At 38.8% G+C, this 12,795-nt stretch overlaps 1 protein-coding gene across 1 annotated transcript in view; it reads right to left on the bottom strand.

The window, feature by feature from the left end:
* Positions 1–11,149, bottom strand: part of LOC146449184 (uncharacterized) — a 37,597-nt gene extending 26,448 nt beyond the window's left edge. Inside the window, exons 1-2 of the mRNA XM_085101299.1 lie at positions 11,064–11,149; positions 10,910–10,975 (exon numbers count right to left, since the gene is read on the bottom strand). The gene's annotated coding sequence lies outside the window, so the exon portion shown is untranslated. The remainder of the gene's footprint in view (positions 1–10,909; positions 10,976–11,063) is intronic.
* Between the last annotated feature and the right edge of the window lie 1,646 nt (positions 11,150–12,795).

Here is a 12,795-nt window from a genome sequence, read left to right as displayed (position 1 = left end):
ATCCGCAACGAATTCGTTTTTCTTAAAGGAAAACTTGTCATGGGTTTTGTTCCATTTATGACCAAGGAAATCTGAAAATTCTTCATCTGTCTGATCAATGTTCCTGTTGTTAAAGTGCCATGCTTTGACTTGGAATTCGCCGTGGCGAATATGGCGTCGATCTCATCCGAAATTCGCTGGCATCTCGCTTCGTCCTCGCGGGAGACTCTAATGTGGTCAACATAGACACTGTACAGAGTTCTTTCGATGCTTCTGGATACATGGCTTCTGAGGGTTTTTCCAGGGTATTCATCGCTCCAGCTGCAATATCTGCTGCCAGTTTATCTCCAAAGTTTACCCTCGTCCACTGATACTCGGAGCTGTTTACTACCATTTGTTCTCCACAGAAACCTGAGGAACTCTTGATCATCTGGGTGAATCATTGCTAGATTAAACATCTTGCGAATGTCGCCTGTATACGCAACGTTGTCAAAGCGCTAATCCATAAAGACGTTAGGCAAACTGTTGATATAGTTAGGTCCTTTCTCTAGATGATCATTTAACGACTTTCCACTTTGTTTCAAACTGGTCATCAAACAGATTTACCATTAAAGGTGTTGCTTAAAGGGACAGAATCACGCTATTCAGTTAGTAAAACATTGAAATCGAAAAGACGCTATTCGGTTGATAGCAGCCAAGATATAATGAACAAAATTCCATAAGAGTCTATCAGCGTGCAAAGAAACTATCCACGGATGTTTTCGCGGGCAGATGACCAAAATAAAAATAAGTTCAAATTTGAAAACGTCAGGTCGGCGTTTTCAATTTTCGCTGTCGTAACGCACTAAAAATCGGTTGTACTATGTTTTGGTGCAATCTTTCGTCTCAGTAGAATCACTATTAATATTTCTTTAAATTTGCGATTTAGAAATCAATTAACACCGTGTTCAAAGTTTCAATTGAGTGAATTTTCGCTCAAAATCAGGATATCTCCCATGTGTTATACAATAAAAATAGACTCTTTTCAAAGTAAAAGTTTCAAAGTTGTTTTTATTAAATTTGGTCCTTATTCGGATACTTTAATCATTAAACGGTATTTCATTGCTCATAATTACTCTCAAATATTGCGGTTTGAATAACAATAATTTTAGTGTGTAGTTATTCCATTTACTTGTGTTTAAGAGCGGCTGACTGAGAATATCGAGAACTCGCGGTCAAAACTGAAATTTCGGATTTCCTCATATTTTGTCAGAAGAATCCCTTTGGAGAACTATTTACGAAAATAACAATAAAACTTTCCAAAGATTTTTCGTTTTCGAGAATTCCGGCATAATGTGAAATGCCGTGATCGCGTCGCAGCCGGCGTTAAATTTTGGCGAGATTTGGTGCATTTTCAAATCGCTCGGGAAGGAAGACGGCTTGGCGTATTAAAACGATCTTTTGAAGTTAAGTTAGGCATCCTTCTGAGAATACGGTCTTACGAAAATATTGCTGGAGGATTCTTATTTACATGCAGTTTTCAAAGTCCGAAGAATCCTATTTTCAGCATTTTTGTTGACACTTGAAATTGTGGAAACATTGCGGACAAAATTCTTTTTCTGGTACATCGAAATTTACAATGAAAATTACACTAAAGAAAAGCTCTATTTTTGTGCTGCAACATATAAAAAATTCAGCTTGGGTAATTTAAAAGCCAGCCTTTGACGGAATAAAACACGTAGGGAATTTTTGACATATTTTTTCAAAAAATTCCTGTGGTCACGCAAGGACAAGATGACATGTTTCAAAAAATTATCGTTTGCATTTTATTTTTACCGGAGAATTATAAAATTCTTGTTCCAAAACTAAATCTAATGATCTAATAAGTTTTGAATTGTTTTATATACCTTAAAGGGAATATTTGTTTACAAATAGGATTTTATGTCTTCAATCCGATCTGTTGTTTGTCTTTTATTCAGTACTGAAGTTTCTTTAGGAATTTTGTTGTATTGTGTGACATAATGTCACGATACCAGGGTCACGGGCTAGGGCCCTGACAATCTATATTGTACCACCCTCTAGCGTTCATGACCTTTGCACCAAGACACGCACCACGTTCGTCAGTGGATTACTTCGGAACGAATTCAGCCGCCTTTTAATTTTCCCACCCGCCCTGTGGCCCTGTCCTCTTTTTCTAGGCCTGTGTTTTGGTTGCCCTCACCTTTACTGGGCAAAATCATTAATAGTTAATTCAGGACAGTAGTAGTCCTTTCGCTGATTTTGTAATAAGGTGGCTATGGGCCTTTGTTCATAGCCATACATTAGTTCAATTTATATAAAAAATAAAAGGGGCTATGAGACTTTTGCTCATAGCCATTTTCACCAAATCATGGTTTGTTTTGTTATCCTTTGCCCAGCAAACTGAGCCCGGGACATGCAGCACACAGCAATAATATTTATGTTAGAAGGGGTGAAGACATAAATAAAACAAGTCTAACTAGGGAGTGAGATCAGTAACCCCAAATTTGAAAAGGTCAAAGTGTCATGTCACCTTTCTGCTCGTCCAGATCTCAACCAATTGTTTTTTCATTGTCACATGGTGCATCTAGAACCAAGTATTTATGATATATCTTACTAAATAAGAACTTGTTTCAATAATAAAGCTAATAACAGGCGTTAAAATCACTTTTGGGTTTGTGAAGCTGTGCAAAGCAGGCACGTTTTTTAGATCACAGCCTGTCAACAACATGCCGACTGTTGAACTCCTCGCATGTGAACACTTGAAAATGAGGAAATATTTCGAGGCAAAATCTTGTCCTGGTTCATCGAAACTTACAACAACAGGTATGCTTGAGGTACGATCTGTTCTTTTACTGCAACATGTAAGAAATCTAGTTTGGGTATAACATTTTAATATAGTCAAGTGTTAACAAAATGGTCAGTCAGTGGTCAGTCACGTAAGTACTAGTTATTACACATTTGAAATACATTTTATAGTTTGTATAATATATTTTCCCGAGAGAATGACAAAGTTATCGCTACAATACAAAATGTAATACTCTAAACAGTTTTTCGTTGCTGAATATTCCTATACAAAAAAATTATTCACAGATAGAGTGAGTGATAACTAATGCCACAGCAAAATTCGTAAAGGCCGATTGCCGTGGCATGTTAACGCAACGTCAGAATGATCGACAAATTCCATTTTGCCCGGCGCTTTGGCATATTTTCGAGTGTTTCACCTACACGTGGTATTGCTCACTGAAGACGAAACTTCCATCAAACAAACGTTGCGGTATTTTCATCTTTTTCGCAGGAGTTCAACTAACCCGTGTAGTCTGTTTGTCTGTCAATAAACGACCTTTATCGTAGCTAATTAAACAGCATTTTCTGAATCTTTTTGAGTATTTTCTTCCATAGTAAAGAAAATAACATTGATTTAAAACAATCTTGAGTGAATATGACATTTAAAAAAGAGGACAATGAATGAAGTTAATGTGGGGAGAAGAGGAAGCGGGGAAACTATTGTTTTATCTAAGAGGAGAGTACCATGTGGTATGGAGACACAATACTCTGGTCTTAGAAGGAAAGGTGACTGAAAAATAATATTCAAAAACCGGAATGGTCTCAGCAATCATTCTATCGCTGTGGCTACTTTAATTTGAACGAATTTTGAATCTCCTCCAGTACACACATACCCTTGCACGTAAAAGGTATTCAACAATAATCCGAAGTATTTCCGCACTACAGATGTCATTTAGTAGTAACTGCAGGTTTCTCATGCTCACAAAAAAAGCAAAGCAACATGCCGTACCTCTAAGGCCTTAATTCGATTCACCGATGATGATGATGATGATGATGATGATGACGATAATGGCGATGGTGATGATGATGATGATAATGATGATGATGATTTTAGGGCTTATTCCGGCATATCTGGGTTTCGCGAGCGCGAAGACGAGCAACGCTTGCGGAATGCTAGTCACGCAGATTTCTCCCTCTCGACCCCTTCGACTAAACTGGACGTTTAACTAGATGTCTACGGTCTTCGTTGGCGGTAGTCTCCCACGCAGTCGTTTTCAGGGGACTCGGGGAGGAGGTAATACGAGTCCCCTAAAAACGACTGCGTGGGAGACTACCGCCAACGAAGACAGTAGACATCTCGACGGCGCGGGCAGATGGTCTGATTGTTATTCGACTCATCCTTTCAGAATATCAAATTCCATCAATGTAAAGACTTTTGTTTTTGGGTCATCGTAGCTTGATCAGAAATATCACCGCTGTTTGTATTCCATCAATGTAAAGTTGGGTTGGGTACAGGTTGCTGTAATAGTACGAACTTTGACCGCAACCGGAATCGTCGTCTATCAAGGACGAAAATGAGCACGGAGCCATAAATGCAACCGAAAATATATAGAAACTGCAAAATATGACGTCGCGGAAGAAGAAATACAGCTTCTGGTATCGAGCAAACCACTCCAAACCAAGAACGCACATTGCTATTTATAGCCATTTTGCGTCATTGTTTATAAATAGCAAGTTTAAAATAGCTATGCACACAGTGATGGCCATAATATGCAAACAACCTTGGTTATTTTCTGGTGCTCTTCTATCCGGATCGGACTGAGAAGGGTGGACTATTGCTCGCATTAATGGGGCTGGTTCATTAAATGCCTATTTTGCAGGCATTGGAACGGTAAGTGCTCATTCAAATATATTATAGCCGTGTAGCTGTTAAAGATAATATTATGGCCAGCCTTGCACTAAAGTGAAAGCATGATTTTCTCTACCGGCTCTGATATCTCAGTTCTGTTTATAATATATAGTCTAGGACCTGCAAATTGAAAACACCCAGATACCTTGTTCTTCAGCTTTTAGAATTCTCGTCTTCGCTTGTCTAGCTCAATGTAGTGCCCGTCAAGACATTTTATTGACAGTGAGGATGAGTGCATCTTTGACAAACCTAGGATTTATAAAAACTGCAACTTTTGCGCAACTTTTCTGAACCAAAGGCGCTTTTCACGCAAGTCAATTGGTAATTTAATGAAACATTATCGTCTGTTGGGGGTTTCAGATACATTTTGATATGAGATATTTACTGATTTTGTTTCGTATCCTACGCATTGCTGACGCTGGCGTACCGAGGAAAGCGTGACATAACACCTGAACGTTTCATTTTTTCGTTTGCGATCGCTGTTAACCTACTAGGAATGAAATTAATTTTTATAGGGATAAACCCATCAACACATGAGATTTTGTTTCCGAATAACAACTTAGTTTTTTTCCTCCAGAACTGAAACATAACCAAAAATTTATTTTAAACTTATTTTAAAACGTGTCCTTGCGTGACCACTGCCATTTTTGAAAAAAAATAAAATTCCCTATGTGTTTACTTCCGTCAACGCTTGGATTTTAAATTACCCAAGCTGGATTTTTTATATATTGCAGTACATGTATAGAGCTTCCCTAAAGTATAATACTTGCTTCAAATTTCGATGTACCAGGACACGATATTTGTCCGCAAAGTTTCCAAAATTTCCAGCGTTAACGAAAATACTGAAAATAGGAATCTTCGGACTTTGAAAACTGCATGTAAATAAGAATCCTCCAGCAATATTTTCGTAAGACCGTATTCTCAGAAGGATGCCTAGCTTAACTTCAAAAGATCGTTTCAATACGCTAAGCCGTCTTCCTTCCCGAGCGATTTGAAAATGCACCAAATCTCGTGAAAATTTAACGCCGGCTGCGACGCGATCACGGCATTTCACATTATGCCGGAATTCTCGAAAACGAAAAATCTTTGGAAAGTTTTAATGTTATTTTCGTTAATAGTTCTCTAAAGGGACTCTTCTGACAAAATATGAGGAAATCCGAAATTTCAGTTTTGACCGCGAGTTCTCGATATTCTCAGGCAGCCGCTCTTAATTAAGAGAATAAAGGTGAACCGTGTAATGAAAGTCACCAACAAGAGACACTTTGCCTTCTTAGCTGGACTTCTTGGAACTGTTCAGATTATCCTAAAATATGCTTATAAGTGACACAGTTGAAACCGTGTTAGTCATATCTTTCAACGCAATAGTTTGTTGTAGATATAATTTTAGTTATGCTGATCAAAAGTTGTTTTCTCCTGGTACCAATTCAATGTGAAGCAAAAGTTTGTTTTGAAGTCTTGTTTTGAAGTGTTTCCTCGGAAACCGTACCAATGAAGTACTTACTTGGGGCCATGATCACCCATTTGGAGGAGCTCATTTTGGCACTCTCAAAAACTATGAGAAGCTTCGTCTTCGCTAGTATTGGCGCAACATGTTCAGTGATATCCAACACTGGTGCAGAAGTTGTTGCGATTGTGCGACACGCAAAACTCCTCGCAATCGTCACAAGGCTCCTTTACTACCAATACCGATACAGGATGCTTTTGATAGAATTTCGTGCGATATTGTTGGATTTCTGCCAACCACAGAACGCGGTTTCTCCTATGTTCTTGTGATAACTGAATTTCTTACTAAATGGTATGAGGCCTTTCCTATCAAATCTATCGATGCTGCTACTATTGCTCGCATCATAGTGGATGAAATTTTCACCAGACATGGTGCTCTTCGCACGCTCTTGACTGATCGAGGAAGCAATTTTCTGTCTTCCCTGATGAAGGAAGTTTGTCATTTACTGAACATCAAGAAGCTTAATACTACTGCGTATCACCCACAGACAGATGGGTTAGTGGAACGTTTCAATGGCACTCTTATCGAATCCATTTCTATGTTCTGTAACTCACATCAAACTGACTGGGATATATTCATCCCATCAATCTTATTTGCTTACAGGGTTTCTCCCTGTGTTGCCACAGGCGATAGTCCTTTCTATCTTCTGCATGGGCGCGAGCCGCGACTCGCTCCTGATGTCTCTCTCTTGCCACCAACTGATCTATCAACTTCAGTTGCTGAACATCGCAGGAGAATAGTCACTCAAGTTGAAACTGCTCAGTCTTTAGCAAGAGATAACATTGCTCGTGCTCAACAGCTAATGAAATTACAATATGATCGAACTGCAGCTGACGCACCCTTTGAGGTAGGTGAAAGATGTTGTGTTTATACCCCTAAGGTTAAACGTGGTCTTAAGAAGAAGCTTTGCCATCTCTGGCATGGACCTTTTCGCATCTGTCGAAAATTATCGTCAGTACATTATCAACTTCGCACTTGTGATAATCGCTTAGTTGCAACTACAGTTCATGCAAACCGAATGAAACACTTTTATGATCCAGCAGACCGCCCTATCCTTCCACCCATGAAGATGATCCTCATGCTCTTTCCCTTCAATCATCAGACCTTCCAGAAGACAGTTTTGAATCAGATGACTCTAATCCACCTACAAGTACTGATGTTGTCACTACCCCTGACAATGGTGAGTCATCTAATACCGGTCCTGTTGATTCTCCAGATTTGTTCACAGATCCAGATGTTTACGCTGCTGAAAAGATTCTCAAGTTCCGACGACCGGAGGAGGAAAACAAGAATTCCTTGTCAAATGGGCAAATTTCCCAGCCTCCCAAAGCACATGGGAACCCGAAGACAACATCTTGGACAAGAGGCTACTGGACGCCTTTCACAGTAACAATGCTAGTTAAATTATTCATAATCTTCACTTTATTATTCAGTTCACTACAGTTTACAATTGCCACAGCTGATCAAACGTATGACATAAATGGAAAACATGTTACCTATTATCCTGAAGCTTTAATGATTTCTCATAATCCAAGCGCAGTAGTGAGGGGCACCCAACGGATCGTTTCGGTAAATTATCTGTTCGGAAGGCCCTTAATCCCCTACAATTTTCTAAAAGGAATTTTCACTTCGAACTTTCGTGATATGGGAAATTTAAGGCCTAGTGTTTTCGGATTGATAAAAATGTTGTTTTGGGTACCGAAAAAAGGTCAGCTACGATTTTCGGAAAGGAAAAAGACCTAAGGATTTCGGCAAATGGTCAAAAATGCCCTACTAATTTCGAAAAGACTCAAGTTCCCCTAGAATGACCGAACAGATAAAAATATTTTAGCGCTGCCTAAAATGAAGCCATAGAGCTTATAGCCACTCCAGATCGCCTAAAATAACGTTTCAAAGGATCTGAGAGAAAAAAGTCGTTGGGTGCCCTTGAGTAGTCTTTTATCACGACACTGTCTTATTTAATCTGTTGGTTACCTTGCGTACTCCATCCATGGGTAAAAATTTCACGATTAATAATACTTGTTCGCAGGAAGATTCTCGATTCTTAAGTGCTTTGTTACTTCAGTTACGCACAGTTCAGCGTTTAATGCAGCGCTTGCTATCAGCACATGGTTATACTGCACTTATCGAGTGTGATTCATACCTTCGTCGTTATTATCATTACTCCACAGGCTTAACCGCAACTATGACATGCCCTTACGGCTACAGAAAATCACTCCAATTCTGTAAGTTATGGGCTTTGCAGAACTGCCACGGTATCTCGCCTTACGAACAAACTTGGTTAATGGGGTCGCGTCGACCAAAACGATCAACGCCTTGGGCGTGTTCAGCCGGCGTACTAAATATACCAAAATATATATACACTGCGTTCGAAGGCTCTTGCGATTCAACCGATGTGTCAGGTTTGATTGATTTACTGCTAGTGTTTGCACGCTCTGTTAATACTGTCCACGCAATCACCAGAACTGTCCAAGGAAAAACTGTATATTTGGCGAAAATTACCGATAAACTTGTGACTAAAGTTAATAATCTGCAGTCAGCATTGCGCAGTGTTGATAATATTTTCAAAGATTGGCAGGAAAAACTTCAGCATTTTTCCACACATGAAAACTGTCACTTCAATAATTTCATGGAATTTCTGTCAAAATTTTCCTTAGAGGTCACTCGCTCTTTTTCATCTCAGTTGCGTTTTATCGAAATACTGATATTTTGCATCAAACACACATGTTACATAAACAGGAAGCAATTGGCTTAAATGATCTACCTTCGTTTTTGGCTTCTGAACTTCAACTAAGGTTAAGAAAAATTCCATCTTTGTTTACAACCGCTGAAACACTAACTTCTGGATTTCCTTTATTATTACAACCAATGGTCGGTTTTACTTATGAACCTTCGAATTCTATTGGAGTGAATATGTTATTCACCATTCCTCAATTGGATTCAAAGACGCACTTTTGTACAATTGAATATTTAACGCCTATAAAATACAAATTATTCAATCAGTGTTTTCAGGGTCCAATCACCCGTGACGAATTGGCTTTGTTGCGCTGTCCACATTCTGAATACCTTTTACATCGAAATTTGCTTGATAAATGTTTTCGCTCCGATGTCACATTCATTTGTCCTCGTCATATTTTAAATTTGGTAAACGATACCCGCTGGATTGGCCTACCTTGGCATAAGAATAGCAAACTAGTATTTTCACGCCGTCACACCAAGGCGCCAGATTGTTCTAATTTGCATGATTTATTACATCTCGGAGGACGCTATTTCTTGTCCACACAACAGCGCTTCTTAACAGTTCAAAATTCAACAAATGGTTCTACATACACTCTACAACTTACTCCTTTGACTGTTTATCATTTTCCTTGTGACTTAATCTTCGCTTCAGAAACCACTGGTTATAGCCAATGTCCAAAACGCATGAGTTTTCATGTTCCATTGTTTACCCAAACCACATTCCATTATCTACAATGGCGCGGAACGAACCAAGACGATATTTTACGTTTACATTACAGGTCACTTAACCTTACAACTCCAGTACATTTCGACAACATTACCATGCAGTCACTCGACAAAACTTTCCACTTACTCGATGGACAATTTTCCACACAAATGACTTCACTTCGCTCACGCATTTCACGCCTTCATACTGTTCACGACAAACCCTTTACTGATTTGTTGATTTACATCGCATTCGCTTTGGCGCTTCTAAACACTTTTTGTATTTTTGCTTTCTTTTGTGCTAATTCTCATCGAAATATTCACCAACGCATTCATTCACGCTTCTTTTACCCTTTAACATTTTTTATTTGATTTATCGTTCGCCGGCGAACGATAATTTTACTCGCTCGGTACAAGAGGAGAATAGCCTATGTTGGAAAACAAACAACGCCAGATACAACGTTTGATTAAAGACGTTTCTGGCATTGGCAGGTCTAAAGGAGTATCATTAACGTTCTCTGGCAATTTCTAGTAAACTTTGTACTCTCAAGGTACTTAAATGCAAGAAAAAATGGGTTAAAAATGCGACATGTTCATATCTGCCTGTAAAACAAATCATTCATTGCATGCAACCCACATTCTGCCAATTGTAGTGAAATATCGTGCCATAGATGTGGAGGGCAATAAAAGGTTCCCAGCTTAAATTCTCAAGCTACAGCCTGGCAACATAATGCATTTTTCCTAGTTTAAGGACCAAAAAATGTGGAATATTTGACCTTGTAACCCCACGGGGGCCAACTATCAATGCAAACACAGAAAGAAATACAAAGGTCTCTCGCTGTTCTTAAAAACGATGTGTTGTTGTTGACCGTTTCTGTCGCTATAATGTTACAAAATCAACCCAGAACAAGGCGAACTCAAAAACATGAAAATAAAAACAAAGTTTAAAGGGTTAGACGTGCAAAACGCTCAAAGTCAAATTCTCAAACGCCGAGAACCATGGCCACACGAGCATCAATTCCGACTGAAGTGGACAACTTACAGGCTAGCGATCAGGAAGATTCCGCTTTGCCTACAAATTCTGATTCTTTGGAATTACAATCAAGTGGTCCATCTTGTTCTCACTGTCATAAACCACAGCGTTTTCGCTCGGACAAAGCTACTTAGACTTACACGTGCTTTCATCCGCGACTAGTTTCAGCTTACATTCGTACTTTTTGCGAGATTTAAGCTTATATTTTTTGTTTTGTATTCGTTTTCATTCACTCTACACACTAGCATTCGCTTACCTCGCTCTGTCCTTTCCTTGTTTTCCTCGGATTTTAATCCCTGTACCCAACTTTTCTTTGAAAGTTCTACAATAGTCAAACTGTGGAAAATTACTATAATTGGCGCGAAGGACCGTTACTGGGTTTTCAAATCGTTGATTGTAATCTTACTTACAATTCTGTCAATCCTTTCCTTGGACTGAGTTTGTGAACTTCTTGACTTCTTTCACTTGGTTTTGCAGACCGCGTGGTTTGGTAAACCTCATGGGCTTTTAAATATCTTATTTTGTCTCTAGAGATTAATTATGCCTTAATAAAGGGAAAGTCACATGGGGTTTTTGACCTCTTTTGTTAAAAATGGTTAAATAAGACCTTTACTTTGCTTACAACCGCTGAAACACTAACTTCTGGATTTCCTTTATTATTACAACCAATGGTCGATTTTACTTATGAACCTTCGAATTCTATTGGAGTGAATATGTTATTCACCATTCCTCAATTGGATTCAAAGACGCACTTTTGTACAATTGAATATTTAACGCCTATAAAATACAAATTATTCAATCGGTGTTTTCAGGGTCCAATCACCCGTGACGAATTGGCTTTGTTGCGCTGTCCACATTCTGAATACCTTTTACATCGAAATTTGCTTGATAAATGTTTTCGCTCCGATGTCACATTCATTTGTCCTCGTCATATTTTAAATTTGGTAAACGATACCCGCTGGATTGGCCTACCTTGGCATAAGAATAGCAAACTAGTATTTTCACGCCGTCACACCAAGGCGCCAGATTGTTCTAATTTGCATGATTTATTACATCTCGGAGGACGCTATTTCTTGTCCACACAACAGCGCTTCTTAACAGTTCAAAATTCAACAAATGGTTCTACATACACTCTACAACTTACTCCTTTGACTGTTTATCATTTTCCTTGTGACTTAATCTTCGCTTCAGAAACCACTGGTTATAGCCAATGTCCAAAACGCATGAGTTTTCATGTTCCATTGTTTACCCAAACCACATTCCATTATCTACAATGGCGCGGAACGAACCAAGACGATATTTTACGTTTACATTACAGGTCACTTAACCTTACAACTCCAGTACATTTCGACAACATTACCATGCAGTCACTCGACAAAACTTTCCACTTACTCGATGGACAATTTTCCACACAAATGACTTCACTTCGCTCACGCATTTCACGCCTTCATACTGTTCACGACAAACCCTTTACTGATTTGTTGATTTACATCGCATTCGCTTTGGCGCTTCTAAACACTTTTTGTATTTTTGCTTTCTTTTGTGCTAATTCTCATCGAAATATTCACCAACGCATTCATTCACGCTTCTTTTACCCTTTAACATTTTTTATTTGATTTATCGTTCGCCGGCGAACGATAATTTTACTCGCTCGGTACAAGAGGAGAATAGCCTATGTTGGAAAACAAACAACGCCAGATACAACGTTTGATTAAAGACGTTTCTGGCATTGGCAGGTCTAAAGGAGTATCATTAACGTTCTCTGGCAATTTCTAGTAAACTTTGTACTCTCAAGGTACTTAAATGCAAGAAAAAATGGGTTAAAAATGCGACATGTTCATATCTGCCTGTAAAACAAATCATTCATTGCATGCAACCCACATTCTGCCAATTGTAGTGAAATATCGTGCCATAGATGTGGAGGGCAATAAAAGGTTCCCAGCTTAAATTCTCAAGCTACAGCCTGGCAACATAATGCATTTTTCCTAGTTTAAGGACCAAAAAATGTGGAATATTTGACCTTGTAACCCCACGGGGGCCAACTATCAATGCAAACACAGAAAGAAATACAAAGGTCTCTCGCTGTTCTTAAAAACGATGTGTTGTTGTTGACCGTTTCTGTCGCTATAATGTTACAAAATC

This window comes from Pavona decussata, unplaced genomic scaffold (assembly GCF_977016875.1).
Source record: "Pavona decussata unplaced genomic scaffold, jaPavDecu1.1 SCAFFOLD_602, whole genome shotgun sequence".
NCBI classification, from domain to species: domain Eukaryota; kingdom Metazoa; phylum Cnidaria; class Anthozoa; order Scleractinia; family Agariciidae; genus Pavona; species Pavona decussata.
Note: the sequence above shows the minus strand (reverse complement) of the source record. Positions and strands in the feature narration are given on the sequence as shown.